The following is a 9,355-nucleotide window of genomic DNA, read 5'->3' on the forward strand; positions in this document are numbered from 1 at the left end:
ACATGGCCCTGCGCTTGGCCAAGTCTTGGTACCGAAACCTCGACTTGGGCAAGCTCGTCGCTCAGCGCGACGGCTCGGAGGTGGAGCTGCAGGCTGTGGAGGAGCTGCGCGTGAGGGCTAGCGACATCGCCTCGTACGCCGCCTGGGATTAGCTCAACTTGGAGTGGGGCGAAGGCGGCAATGTGATCCCTCAGGATCTGCATGGCCTTCAGCCCTATGACGCCGATGGCAGCTCCGTGAGGCGCTCCATGAGGTGGAGAATGATGCCGCCTCCAGCGGCGCGGCGTACGCCGACTCCGAGGCGGACGGTGCCGGAAGCCCTTGCGAAGGAGACGGTGCCACCGCCTCGGGAGCAGCCGGCGATGGTGAAGCCACCACTTCAGGAGCAGCAGCCGGGGCGATCGACGAGGCCGCAACCCCTTAGCCGATCCTGTTTTTTCTTTTAGTTGTCTGAAATTATCTTGTCAGTCCAACAGTTCCACCCACTGGGGGGTGTAATGAACTTCGGCCGTGGGCCAATGCATTTTGAATGTATGGATTCAACATTATATTCGTATTGTCATGCGTGTTGCTTTATATCTTTATCTTTTGATTCCTGTTTGACTTCTTTTTCTCCAACTCCTGTACCCCCCAAGTTTCCACCCCACCAGCCCGACAGCCGGGAGCCGGTCTATGACTGGGTCGAGGTATCTGACTTTGAGAATATAAGACTTAGATTTTTCAAAGCCATCAAGACTTAAAGATTCAGACATAAACTAGCAGAGGCCGTCTAGAATGAGATCGTAAAATAGATCAAGCCAACCCGATCCGGTAACCTTTTTGTAGTCAAACTTTGCATGCATCCGGCCTTACCTGGCGTCGCCTCGCTAGCCGGATAGCCGGGAGCCGGTCTGTAGCTGTTACGAGGTGACCAGGGATCGGTCCGGCGTACACTATGTGTTTTTCTACAACATAAGGAAGGCGTCCGGGTGGCTAGAGAGCCCCCGAGCTTATTAGAGCCAGCAAGGGGCTTTGCAGAGTGAGCACTCTAGATATGAACTTAAAAAGAAGCATAATGCATGCTCTTTTCATTGCATTCACTTAGAAATCCCTGAAAAGGGAGAAAGATACATATGTGCATGCTCTTTCTATGTTTGATACTTGCCTTCTAGCAATAGAACGGGCGAAGCAACACCGCGTTCAATGGACGTTCCGTCTCGTGGCCGGAGTCGTCCCTCTTGTGCTTCCTTGGCTTCTGGGCATCGATCAAGTAGTATGCGTTGTTGTGCAATGCCCTACTGATGATGAAGGGTCCCTCCCATGGGGATGAGAGCTTGTGCTGGCCGGCGGTGCGCTGGATTCTTCTGAGCACCAAGTCTCCCTCTCTGAAAGAGAGAGGCTTGATCTTCTTGCTGTGGTAGTATCTCAGCTTCTGTTGATAGATGGCCGTCCAACTCAAGGCCAAGTCCCTTGCCTCCTCGAGGAGATCAACACCGTCTTCTCTTGCCTCCTTTGCCTCCATTTCCGTGTACAGGGTGACCCGAGGCGAGTCGAACTCAATATCCATAGGGATGATGGCCTCGGACTCGTATACAAGAAAGAACGGAGTGAAGCTGGTTGACAGGTTTGGCGTGGTGCGGAGACTCCACAGTACAGCCGACAGTTCTTCGATCCAGCAGCCGGCTGACTTGACAAGTGGTGCCACCAGTCTTGGCTTGATGCCGGCCAGGATCAGGACATTGGCCCTCTCCACCTGGCCATTGGACTGGGGCTGTGCCACTGACGCAAAGTCGAGCCGGATGCCTACCTTGGAGCAGTAGAGCGCCAGAGCGCCCTTGGGGAAGTTAGTGCCGTTGTCGGCGATGATGCTGAGGGGGACGCCATATCGAACAGAGATGTCCGTGATGAACTTGACAGCCGTGGGGCCATCAAGCTTCTTGATGGGCCTAGCCTCGATCCACTTGGTGAATTTGTCGACGGCCACCAAGAGGTGAGTCATGCCACCACGAGCCGTCTTGAAAGGCCCCACCATGTCCAGCCCCCGGACGGCGAAAGTCCATGACTAGGGGATGGTTTTGAGGGCCGAAGGCGGCATGTGGCTCTGTGTGCCAAAGAACTGGAGCCCTCGCATTTGTTGACCAAGTCCACTGCCTCCTCAAGGGCCGTGGTCCAGTATAATACGTGGCGGAACGCCTTGGCCACCAGGGTTCTAGAGGCGGCATGATGCCTGCATTCCCCCTAGTGAATGTCTTTGAGGATCTCCTGTCCCTTTTTTTATTCGACGCAGCGCTGGAACACGCCAGTCACGCTACGCCGAACCAGCTCGCGATTGATGATGGCGTAGGCTGCAGATCTTCGTTGGATCTGCCTTGCCTTCGCTTCATCTTGAGGAAGCTCGCCGCGAAGGAGGAAGGCCAGGATGGTTTGAGCCCATGACGGAGCCGACACAAGGGTGGCTCCATCTCGACCGGACTATCAGGGGCTTCTGCAGCCCCCGCGCTTGATGAAGCAGTAGTAGTGGGCTCGAGACAAGATGTCTCTGACGCTGTCGTGGTGGCTGGCTCGCCGTCCACCTCCATGACGTCCACCCACTGGGTGTCGAGACGACAGGATTCGAGGTAGGGCGGAGCCGGAGTTGTTGTTGTAGCCGGTGCCGCAATTGGAGTTGGCAGAGCCAGCGTAGCCGACACAGGAGCTGTAGCCGGCATGGCTGGTGGAGCCGTTGACGCTTGCACCGAAGATTCAGCCGGTGCTGCAATTGGAGTTGGTAGAGCCAGCCTAGCCAGCACAGGAGTTGTAGCCGGCGTAGCTGGTGGAGCCGACGACGCTTACACCGAAGAATCAGCCGGCACGAAGATCGATGCCGACTCTGGAGACGGCCTGATAGATGGTTTGTGGAGCTGCTCGAGGGAGACGCCGGCTGGGATAGCCTGTCTCATGGAGCCAAGCTTGGCCAATCTATCAGCCGCCTCGTTGTTTGCCCTGGGAACATGGTGGAACTCGCAACCCTCGAAGGGGCCGCTGAGCTGCTGGATGAGGACGCGGTAGCTCGCCATGTTGGCGTCCCTGGCATCCCATTCGCCAGAAACTTGGTGCACCACTAGGTCTGAGTCGCCGAAGCAGATGAGCCGCCGGATTCCAATCTCCTTGGCGAGCCAGAGGCAATGAGCGAGCGCTTCATACTTGGCGACGTTGTTGGAGGCGGCGAAGTGGATCTGGAGAGCATACTTGAGCTAGTCTCCTTTCAGAGACGTCAAGACGATGCCGGCTCCCAGACCAGTCCACATCTTTGAGCCGTCGAAGTGCATCCGCCAATGCGTAGAGTCTGGAGGTGGTGGCTTGAACTGGGTTTCGTCCCAGTCGACCAAGAAGTCGGCCACCACCTGAGATTTGATGGCGGTGCAAGGCTCGTAGCGGATATCGTGGTCCGCCATGGCGATGGACCACTTGGCGATCCTGCCAGTTGCGTCACGGTTGCCCATGATTTCTGAAAGCGGAGCAGTGCTCACCACGGTGATAGCATGCTCTTGGAAGTATTGCTTCAACTTCTTTGCAGCAAGGTAGACACCATAACACATTTTTTGGTAGTGGGGATAGTTCTGCTTGGAGGCGGACAAGACCTCCTGAGGTAGTAGATAGGGCGCTGCACTAACAGTACCTTGCCCTCCTCCTTGCGTTGAACTACCAGCACTACACTAACCACGCGAGTGGTTGCTGCAATGTATATGAGTATGGCTTCCCTTTCAGCCGGCGTTGCCAAGATTGGCAGGCTCGAGATGACCCGCTTGAGGTCGTGGAAGGCTTCGTCTGGCTGGTCGTTCCACTCGAACTTCGTCATCTTCTTCATGAGCTGGTAGTGGAAGGGCCTTCTCGCCGAGCCGGCTGACGAACCGGCTAAGTGACGCCAGGCAGCCGGCGAACTTCTGGACGTCTAGGATCCGAGCCTGCCTCACCATCCGCTCAATGGTGCCGATCTTCTCGGGATTCGCCTCGATGAAACGAACGGAGACGAAGAACCCCAAGAGCTTGCCGCCTGGAACCCCAAAGACGCACTTCTCCGGGTTGAGCCGGATCTTGTATTCACCCAGGTTGGCGAACGTCTCCCGCAAGTCGTCGAGGAGGCTGAAGTCCTGTTTCTTCTTAACGATGATGTCATCCGCATAGACGTGGATGTTTCTGCCGATCTGTGGTAGTAGGCACTGCTGCATGCAGCGTTGGAACGTCGCACCATCGTTCTTCAGACCAAACGTCATGGTGGTGTAGCAGTAGGCCCCGAATGGCGTGATGAAGGAGGTCTTCAGGCGATCAGCTGGATCCATCTTGATTTGATGGTAGCCTGAATAAGCATCCAGAAATGACAGCATTTCGCAGCCTGCAGTGGAGTCGATCACTTGATCTATCCTAGGCAATGCGAAAGGGTCTTTCAGGCAGGCCTTATTCAAGCTAGTGTAGTCGATACCCATTCGCTAGGTATTGTTCTTTTTCAGCACCAGGACTGGATTGGCCAACCAGTCCGGTTGAAAAACCTCCATGATGAAGTCGGCTGCAAGGAGCCGGGTAATCTCTTCTCCAATTGTGCGCCGCTTCCCCTCGGCAAAGCGGCGCAAAGGCTGTTTTACCGGCTTTGCATCCGGTCACACGTGAAGTTTGTGCTCGGCGTACTTCCTCGGAACACCCGGCATGTCTTTGGGGGACCATGCGAAGATGTCCCGATTCTCATGGAGGAAGTCGACGAGCTCGACTTCCTATTTGCGGCTGAGGCCAGCCCCGATGGTGATACATTGCTTGGGGTTTGCAGGGTCTAGTGGCACCTGCTTGGTCTCTTTGGCCGGCTTGAAGGAGCCTTCGCTGGACGACTCGGACGGAGGAGAAGGGATCGCCGGCTGCTCGTAGCTTGAGCCACGAGCCGGTCGATCTGTCTCTTCTCCTCAGCAATCACCATGGCGTCGGCCAGGCGGCTGCTGTCTTGGGCGCACTCGAGCGACTTCTTATAGTCGCCAGCAATAGTGATGATGCCCTTCGGACTCGACATCTTCATCTTCAGGTAAGCGTAGTGCGGGATAGCCATGAACTTGGCCAGAGCCGGTCTGCCCAGTAGCGCGTGATACGGGCTGCTGAGGTCCACTACCTCGAACCATATGGACTCGCGGCGAAAGTGAGCCTTGTCGCCGAAGAGGACGTCGAGCTGGATTTTGCCGATAGGCGAGCAGGAGTGCCCACACACGATGCCGTGGAAGACAGTGCTGGTCGGCAGGACGTCCGTCTCCTTGAGCCCGAGCTTGCGAAGAGTGTCGAGGTAGAGGTTGTTGATGCTGCTGCCGCCATCGACCAGCACCCGGGAGAACCGGTAGGTGAGCCTCTTGGAGGTGAAGGTGGGGTCGAGGACGAGCGTGTATGAGCCCGGGTTGGGCATCATCGTAGGATGGTCTACCCAGCTCCTTGTGATTGGTCTGTCAGACCAATGCATGTATTGGGGAACCGGGGGGACCGTGGCATTCACCTCACGCCGTCACTGGCGCAGGCTATGCTTGTTGTCGCCTTCACTGGTGAAGACAACGAATGCTCCGTCTTGATGGGGGTAGTCGTCATGAAGGCGGCCGTCGTCGCGAGGCGACGGCGATGGAACCGGAGCAGGACCCAGAGCCGGGGCTTGAGGCGCAGCCTGTGCACCTGGGGCAGCCGGCAGGCCCTTCCCTTGCGACAACCGTCGTGCAAAACTGCACTGTCGAAGGGTGTGGGTAGAAGGCTGTGCCCCCGAATGTATCTTGCAGGGGGCGTCGAGCAGCTGCTCGAAAGTCCGCTTGGGCAACCAGTTCTTGTTGCCCCTGTTGGGTCGCTTCCATTGAGAGCCGGCTTGAGAAGCCGACGCCTCACCCTACATGCTGGCTACCAACTTGATGTTGGAGCGCGAATCTAGCTGATCCGCCTTGCGCTTGTTGTTGTTCTGGCCGCCTGGACTGTCTCCAGCCGGCTTGGGAGTAGCCGGCGTGGGGACAGCCTGGTCCGAGGCAGTTACCTTGACCCGCATCGCAGAGTCGGCCATGGCGTACTTGTCCGCCTTGGTCATGAGCACCGCCAGAGAGGTGGGCTCGGAGCACATGAGCTTGTGCTTGAGGAGGGTGCCGTCTCGGCAACCGTCAATGAAGTACTGAATGGCATGTACCTCATGCACCCCCTCGCAGGAGTTGCGAAGCTCCGTCCAGCGAGTGATGTAGTCGCGAAGGGGTTCGTCGGGCCTCTGGACGCACAAGGCCAACTCGCGAGGCCGGCAGGGAGCTTGGAGGTGCTAGTGAAGTTGCGGACGAACGCCTCCTCGAAGTCCACCCATGAGTTGATGCTGCCGGCTGGAAGGCTGTTGAGCCAAGTCCGAGCCGAGTCGGCCAACATGGGTGGTACGTAGCGGACTGCTACGCGCTTGTTGCCCCAGGCAATGCCAATGGCGGTAGTGTAGTCGATCCGCCAGTCCTCTGGCTTGGCGGTGCCGTTGTACTTGGGACTGTCCTGAGGCAAGGTGAAGCCTTGGGGAAATGGCTACCCTCGGATTCGGGGGCCGAAGCAGGCCGGACCGATGGGGCCGTCTTCCTCAAGGAGGGCTGACTGGGCGAGGGCGTTGAGACGCCTGCGGGCGTCCTGGTCGCCCTGGGGAATGCGAGCGCCGATCCTAGCTACGATCGGAAGTGCTCCCTCCAAACCGGTGGCATGGGTCCTCCCTGGACGAGGAACCTCATGCACCGAGTCGCTCTCATCGCCTCCGCGACGCCTGCTCGAAGTATGCTCGCTCTGGCGCTGGGAGCGCATGTCTTGACTTCCTTCGCTCCTCCGGCCGGACGTGCGATGTGAGGAAGATCCCTCTGCATTGTGAGGACCACTAGGGTTGCGGCGCGCTCCGGGGTTGGGTCCCGGAGACTCTCACGGGGCCTGACCGGGGTCAAGCCGTATTTGTTGCTCGTTGGCGGCGTCAAGGAGATCCTTGACCCGCTTCTCCTGGAAGGCGCGCTCCTCGCCCTCCAAGCTCGGCATTTCTTCCATGGCATCCTGCACCACCCGCAAGTTGGCTGCAGGGGTCTCGTAGATGGGCTGCTTGCCGCCTAGAATCTCGGTAATGAACCGACCGCTGCCGCGGACCGACCCAAGCCGTCTAGTGCCTCAGAAACCGGAGTGAGCCCGTATGCGGAGTTATACTTGTGGTGCGTGGCCTCCATTCGGTGCTTTGCCGAGGCGACGACAATGCCCTCCTCCAAGATCTGCTTGCGAGCCTCCTCCAGCGAGGCTCAGGCGTCGTTAGGGTTCGTGGAGGCGGCGATGGGCGTCTTCAGGCCAGCCAGCGCGTCCTGAAGAGTGTCAGCGGTGACAGCAGCAGGCTCACCAGCGTCTGTTGACGCCTTGCCATGAGCCGTGCTGGTGCCAGCGTCGATGACCATCACCTCCACGATGTTGGAGACGGTGGCGACATGGTATGGGGTGAAGAACCCCACCGACGGTGGAGGGTCGTCGAAGACGAGTACATTGCTGGGGTACAGGTCATGTGCATGCATCTCAGCGATAGAGGGCCTACTGAAGCTGGCGCACAATGCCTCGACATCGAAGTCCTGGCCGAAGTAGCGAGGACCATCGTTGAGACGCAGGTCGCTAAAGAGAACGCTGAGGTTCTCCATAGCAGTGACGATGACGCTAGGAGGTGCCTCGTGATCGGTATCTTTGTCCGAATCCGCATGGCGGACGGGGACGTCGATCATCATTGGCGTTGCCTCTTCGAAGGTGGGCTCCACGGGCATGCAGATCGATCCGAACGCGATGCATCCTGTGGTGTAGGTGTGGGGCCCCGCCCAACGCGTAAAGCCAGTCGATGCCGCGATCGGCCCCATGGTGGGCGCCAAATGTCGGTGAATACTCACAACATATGCAATAGGTAGGCTAAAGTCGGTGAGAATCGAAGTGGCAAGGGAGGGCGCTGGGGGCGAGGTTGGTACAAGCATGGAACGCATGATGTACCCAGGTTCAGGGCTCTCCGTAGAGATAATACCCCTAGTCCTGCTGGAGTGTATGATGTATATGGATGGATAACAAGGTTGCTCCTGGAGCTGTGTTGCGGAGGAGGAAGAGGGGAGCAGCCGGCTCGTCTCTGCCTCTCCTATGTGGTTGGTGAGTGTGTGTGTGCAATCTGTTGACCGACCCTCTGCATGGAGGGGACTAGGGGGTTTTATAGACGAACCCGCCGGCCTACAATATGGATAAAGGGGTACAAGAGTGGGAATCGGATGGCAGCCTCGCCGACTGGCCATGGGGCCCACGAGGGTCTTGTCTTGTCTCTAGAGGGGCCCGCCGGCTGCGAGGTCCCGTCTGGCCGTGGGACCCGCCGGCTAGCCAATGGAGCCCTCACGTAAGGTTGATGCAAGGCACACGCGGTACGTCCGGTGTTTTCCAGCGAGATTCGTCATGGGTAGTCGGTACGGCCGCCTCAACTATTCCCACGCCGAGTGCAGTAATGGAGTGGGAGTTTGACAACTGACATTATGCTGGGTGATGGATCAGAGCCGGGGTAGGTCAGCGGCGTGGCCGCCGTCGCTAGTACCTGTCGTGCACTCCGATCTAGTACCTTTGCTGACGTGTAGCCACCTTTAGCCTTAGGGTCTCATCATGACCTATGATCTGATGTGACTTGAGATCCCTGGCCGGCTAACCTGCTTGGCTAGCCGTCTTGGGGACGGCTGCCTCATTCCTAGCCGTCTGGCTCGGCCTAGGCGGTCAGGAAGAGGTAGCCGTCTTGCCCCTAGCCGGCAGGGGTCGCCTGGCCGGCCAGAGAGTTGGCCGTCTCGTCCTCCAGCCGGTAGGTGCAGCCTAGCTGGCCACATGACTTGGGCCTCGGAGAATTATACTTGGTCATTCCTTTTGGGCAGGAGATGACGGAGCAGGCTCGATTAGCCTACCCCGGGGTTATCCCCCCGACAGCGGCCTTGCTGGATTTGTCTTACTCTTAGAGAAGGTCTTGTGCACTGGGATATCGGCGATACTACGGGCAGCTAAGAGTAAGACACCGATATCCCCGTGCACAAGACCTTCGCTAAGAGTAAGACAAATCTAGTTACTCTTAGCCGCAACAACCTTAATGGGTTTAGCTCCATTAGCGAAGGTCTTGTGCACTGGGATATCGGTGTGGGCTTCGCTAATCCAGATTGCCGAGTCCCCATGGCAGCTAAGCCCATTGAGGTATGGTAAGGTGGTGAGGTTGCTGCAGCTAAGCCCGTAGTATCACCGGTATCCGAGTGCACAAGACCTTCGCCAAATAATCCAGATATTATGGTTTCAAGATTGCCGAGTCCCCGTGGCTCATAGTTTACAGCAACACCATAGGTTCATGTACCGCAAATCCGGAGGC

The sequence above is a fragment of the Hordeum vulgare genome, chromosome 4H, assembly GCF_904849725.1.
Source record: "Hordeum vulgare subsp. vulgare chromosome 4H, MorexV3_pseudomolecules_assembly, whole genome shotgun sequence".
Classification (NCBI taxonomy): Eukaryota; Viridiplantae; Streptophyta; class Magnoliopsida; order Poales; family Poaceae; genus Hordeum; species Hordeum vulgare.